At 39.8% G+C, this 6139-nt stretch overlaps 1 long non-coding RNA gene across 1 annotated transcript; it reads left to right on the forward strand.

Annotated features, from left to right (window-relative positions):
• Positions 1-271: 271 nt before the first annotated feature.
• On the forward strand, positions 272-4101 carry LOC108642592. Its single transcript, XR_001922659.1, has 3 exons — positions 272-337; positions 1856-1962; positions 4004-4101. It is a non-coding gene; the product is annotated as an uncharacterized LOC108642592 (long non-coding RNA).
• Positions 4102-6139: the final 2038 nt, after the last annotated feature.

The following is a 6139-nucleotide window of genomic DNA, read 5'->3' on the forward strand; positions in this document are numbered from 1 at the left end:
GTTTAGGTTGCTGCCATATACATGGCCTGGTATAGATTAGGATGTATTTAAAAAAACATCTGTTTTAAATTACACATTTAAATTTCTGAGTTCAGGGGTGGTCACCATGGAAAGGACAAATGGACTGTTTACTGTGATGTAATAACTCTTGGAGTGATTGAGGCCTAATTCTTCAATTTGTAAGATCCCAAAGTTTGAAATGCTACACAAAGCTGTAGGTAGGGGTGTGTTTGAGAAGCACAGTCATGAATAAACCCTGTGATTCTCACAAGGAGATCACAAGTTCAGTGAATTTGCTTGAGAAGTTTAATTCATTTTCACCAGGACACTATTTTTGGTAAGTTTTCTTCCCCACTTCTGTGCAGTTTACCGGGTGTATTCCATGCCATTTTTTTTTCCATGACTTTTGAGGATGGGAAGAAGGGGGAAGCTGGAGGCAATAGTCCCCTTGGATAACTCACAGCTTGAGACGGGACACCAGAGCAATGCACCAAACCCTGGAGCTGGGAAGGAAAATCTGCTTTCTCAGAGCTGTGTTTGGTCCTTAAAACCCCCAAAGCTGATGGCTTGAGAGTGAGGTGGGAAACCCTGTTGCAGGGCAGAGCAGTTGGGTCTGGTTTGTTGTCCCTTTGTGGTGGAGAAAGGCTGCAGGAGTAGTTGGGGGAATTGGATCAGGACAACCGAGGAGCTCAGCCTGTGAGATTTGTGCTCCTAAACCCCTCTGCCTTCCCAGAGGCTTTTCTACTTTGCTTGAGAGGGTCAAAGCTTACCCTCCTTGAATTCAGTGGACTACCAGGATGAGCAGAGGGAATCAATACACAGTGCAGTATGAATTTAATATATGTAAGCTGCACAGCATTTTTAATCAGCTATATATTTATTGTAGTGAAGAGTAACAAATTACAGTACCACTAGCACACAAAAGCTTATGGCATTCCATTATTCTTAATTAATAGGTAAGTGCAAGCCTTTTTTATTTATACTGGAGGAGATCTTGTGACTAATTTGGTTGCAAATGTATCTGTAAGAAGGGAAAAAATGTATATCTATTTATTTTGCTAGTTTAATAATAGAGCACTCATTCTTCCCTTTTAGCTTTTTGATCGTTACTTGGTTTGCCATCAAATATTAGCATGTTGGTTTTGCATATATTTCAAAGACATCCACACTTATAAGGAAAACAAACTTGTTTGTAACAAACAAACTAATAAAATGCATCTGGAATCTAAAGTGAACACTGGAAGCAACACTTGGGTCCTTTTACCTGAAATCTGATCCAAAAATCTGCCACTGCAATGATCAGAAGATCATTAAGAGAAGAGCCTAAGAGCAGGTGACATATTTTGTTGATCTTTTCAGTGGCCTCCCTTTCCTTCCATGTAGGAAAGCAGATGGACATAGGACTCAACAAAACCCATGAGTCTTCTTTTGGAGCTTCATTGTTAAATCTGGGGAGGTGAAATCAACTGTGTCAAGTAATTTTTATCCTTTAACAGAATTTAACTATTCTATAATTAGTAATTAGAGTCTTTGCATACTTTCCATATTAAGATCAAAAAGCTCTTGGGAAAATTTAAACGGAGTCTTAGAAATCAGAAATTTATATTTAATGTCTTCAATTTTGGTTTAGCTTCCTAAACAGAAAGAACCATTCCTATGTGGTATCAGTTGAAACTGGGGAAGCTGACTTCTGAATATTAACCTGCTTTACTATATGTGATATGATTTGGAAGATGGTCTTTAAGATGCTACTGAAAAAAAAAAAAGAAAGAAATATGAAATGTTTAAGCTATTTAAATAAATAAGAAATTAATAGAAATCTCTTAATATTCGATTTTACTTTTATTTGCTGCAGGTATTTTGACAGATTTTGATCAATACTATGAGAATGTGCTCTTAATATAAACATGATGGAGTTCTGATGTTTTAACAGAACAGCAGGAGATATGGGACCTTCTCAAGGTAAGCTGTGGAATGTTTTCAGTTCTCAGAGCAACAAAATAAGAAGTTTTCTTCAGAGGGAAGTTGTGTGTACACAGTTTTTCTGAATATCTTTTAAAATGAGTATTCAAGTCTGGAACTGGGTGACTAACAAGTTACTATTATATGAAAATTTGGTCGAGGATCTGTGCTTGTTATATGTCTTGGAAATTGTTTTTTAATATTACTCACCACAACTTAGATCTAGATCTTGAAATTCTTATAGTCTCCAAGTTTGAAACATGTGAATTTTTATGCACTGAGCTATAATGATTCTCCACAGGATGCTGTTGTTGGTGGCCTGGGTTGTGGTAGATACTCTGAAAAAAGAACCATATTAGGTTTTGAGAATGATTAGAAGGAAATGGGCAATTTCAGGTATCCTTCTAGGCTGCTTTGTTTAGTACAGAAGTTCATTTGCTTGAGAGGAAGAATGTACTGCCAGAGATGCTCAGAGAAGGTAATTTTTTTAATGAAGTGTGGGGCAATTACTAACTTCAGAAGAAATCCTTACATACACTAATGTGTCTTGCCTCCTCTGTGAGGAATAGATGGATTGCAGTCCCAACAGGGCAGAGCATCACTGTTTGGTGAGCAAAGGCCTGTCAAGCCATTTTTGTCTGTGTGGTGATGGTGAAACTTTGCTTAAAGTAACATCACATACAGCAAAAAATATAAGCAGCCCACTCCTGCTGAGCTTTCCAGGACTTACTGCTGGGAGTAAATGTTCAAAACCACTGCAGAACTTGATCAAGAACTGATAATTGAAAAGATGACACGACCTAATTTGAGAAGGGTTATATCTTCACGTGCCCCACACTTGTGTAGTTCAAAATAGTACACATCTTGTCCCTTTAACTTCAGGTGTATGTGTCTTGTCTGGTTCTTGGAAGTGACTGTGTACAGGCAGAGCATAATTGGCAGCCTGTGACATCCCTGTCTGCAAGTGTCTCTCTAAATGCAGCGTATTTCAGCCTTTATCTAGTGATGGCTGTTACCTGAGAGAAGCCCAGGGCCATCTCAAAGGGCTTGTAGCAGCTAATTGTGCCTGTTAGGACTAGCAATTAGCTGGGGATCTCTCCACTAGGCAGCTCCGACACCCACTGGCTTTCAGCTCCCTTCACGTCCTTCCAGTTAACTAGCTGTGCCAGGCAGAGGAGACAGGGACAGGTAGGGGAGTGTCGTGCTGGGAAAGGGAGAGGAGGGATGTGTGCGGGACCTCTGGGGAAAAAATAGACACTGGGTTGTAATGACACACCGAACCACGACCCGACTCCTGCAGAAGCAAAGCACCTCGTTTGTAGGTGTGGGAAGCTACAGCCCAGGCAGCACTTTGGCTTTAAGAAAATAATAAAATCTAATTACGTACAGGTCATAAAAAAGATCACGTACATATGGTGGTTACTGGTTACCATGGTGCAAACAATGGTTTCAATGGAAACATAGAAGCAGAACATCGGAGAATTAAGATAATAAATCAGTTTCATTGAATAATAAAGCTTTGCACTTACCCATTAATTAAGGATAATCGTATGCCATAAGCTTTTGTGTGCTAGAAGTAATGTGTTACTCTTTACCATAAATATATAGATGATTAAAAATTCAATACACCTTACAGGTAGCAAATTCATACCTTCCTCTCTCTGTGTGTATTACAAATGAAAGATGTAAGTGTTCTTTTTACACTTATGATTTTTTGGATTGGGATAGAGTGTTTCAATTACCCAACAGAATTCGAGGTTTCAATAGTGATTGGAAGACTTAGGAAAATCAACTTCTTGAAATCTTTGTGGAAATCTTTAAACATTGATGACATAATTCAAAGATATCTACAAATGTTCAAAAAATAGGCTGGGCTTGTCTGCCACATCTGGTTTCCAATAGTGAATTGAGACATACAGCATAATGCAACACGCTGTAACACAATACAGCCTGATCTTGTATTGACCCTTCCACTTGATACATCTTTAGGTGCTTTATAATCCCTAACAAATGTACCTTAAAATCCTATTGAACTGTGTAGGCAATTGAGAACAAATGTCTTCAGACCAGAAATAGCATCTGAATCTCGGACCAAACAAGAGAGACCATGCCAGATCCACAGGGTGTGCAGACTAAAGGACATGAAGGCTCCACTCCTGGGAATCAAGGGCAGAGAAAATCTTGGGAGCCAGCACAGAGCATCAGACTGGTGAGGTTTATTCCCTTTCTCAAATGAACAGAAATGAAACATAAAACATTTTAAAAACCTGCATCATTAAATCCTCACTCCTCTCAGGACTTTTTTTTCTCTTTATCTCAAAGTAGCATTTGCAGGATGAATTTTCAGATGAAGAAGATAGTTTCAGGCTGAAGGGGTGGTGGATTCAGGCTGCATGGACCCCAAGTCCTGTTCTCTGGCTCTTGCCCAGTGCTCTGTGGAGCAGCCCAGTTCCTTGGCACAGAAAAAATGTTCAGCAACATGCACAGACCATCTTTCTTAAAGTTAAAAAGGAAACAATTAAGATCTTGGCCTTTCTTTTCTTTCTATCAGTGTAGAAAGTTATGTATTTGCCTGTGATTCCCTGCCTTCTTCCCTAAAATTATGCCTCAACATTTCTGAGTGAATCCATTCAGCTGACAAAACATGCACTTTTAAAAATTATATTTTAGGGAAAATACTGAATAAACAGAGGCCCACAATATATCAGTGATCAAACCATCTCAGCCTGCCTGCTGTAAAATGCAAAATGACAGTTCCATCAGTGGACAGAACACTGGCATTTTAGCTCTGGGATCCCAGTCTGAGTCCAAATTGAAGCAATAAGAAAATTTTTTAATTTGGTGATCTGGGTTCAGCTCCTCTTTCACAAAACCATTATATATAACTGTAGAATTTTGGCTCTTTGACCACCTCTGCTTAGAAGAAGTGTGGCTTTGTTTACATGCAGCTTGAGTTTTTTGTAGATCTGATGGAGGGAATTCCTATACACTGCAGACTGATCGTACAGTGAAGCCAGTGTGAGAGGAGTTTGTGCTGCTAACAGCATGTTGAACCTCACCAGAAGGCAAAGAAACAGCAATCCTTTAATGCTTATCAATACATGAATGGATATTTCCCAGAGTATTAATCTGAATTGCAGAGATGTATGCAGGACTTTGTAAAACACACACAATGCAAAGAGCGGGTGGAAGCCTTTTGTCAACTCTCAAAGCAGAGCTGGAAAAATAAATAAATAAGAGAAACAAATCCAAATCCTTCCAGACTGAACTTAAGTGTTAAACATGACCTTTGGATTTAAGAACCACAAATTTTCACAGGAAGTTGAAAACACGCTGGATGGGGGAACTAAAGAACAGCAGGAACAGATGCCATTATTTGGCACACAGTGGGGAGAGCAGCACAGAAAAGGCAGTCTCTGCAGAAGACATTTGCCTTTAACTCTCTTTGTTTTCTCTTGGGGAGATAAGGGTAGGCACTGTGTGAGATTTTTGTCCTTACATCAAAAGGCTTGGGGCAGGGAGGAAGGAGAAGTTTAAAAATATTTTAAGAACCTAGCCATAAAAATTTTCAGTTATCTGTTTTACAGCACAAGAGGGTTTGTGAGCAGAGAGCCTAGGAGGAATCTCTTTAGATTAACTGCAACAAGCACTTGCTATCAGAGAAGGAAAGACCTGGGAAAGGGAACAGTGTGCAGTCTCTGTTAAATAGGGGTGTATGTTCCTGAAGAAAGTGCATGTGAAATTCACTGTGTTGCCAGTCAGGGGCCAGAGGGATGAGCCTGACTCCTGAGGGATGAGCTCAGCCTGTCTGTGGCTGCTGGGGATGTGGGGAATCACTGGAGAGGGCAGACAGAGGCAAGTGTTACCCACCTGGGACGCAGTCTTGAACTGATGTAAAGAATCACCCATTGTAGTTTCTTTCAGCTTCTGCATTGTTAGGAGGATGAGACAAAAACAAAAACCACCCCTGTGATTGTTGCATCCTTTCAATCAAGCTCTGACTGCGGGAACAGAGCAAGCACATTGCACTGCCACATGCCCACTGAATCCAAAGAATTATTGATTGATGTTTACTTCTGATTCTGAGCTAGTAGAGAATTGTGGGATTGACACCCGATTTAATAAACTGTAGAGTTTGGGTACCCAAGATGGGTACAGCAACCATTCAAATAAATTA

This window comes from Manacus vitellinus, unplaced genomic scaffold (assembly GCF_001715985.3).
Source record: "Manacus vitellinus isolate BGI_N305 unplaced genomic scaffold, ASM171598v3 scaffold_10_pilon, whole genome shotgun sequence".
Taxonomy (NCBI): Eukaryota; Metazoa; Chordata; class Aves; order Passeriformes; family Pipridae; genus Manacus; species Manacus vitellinus.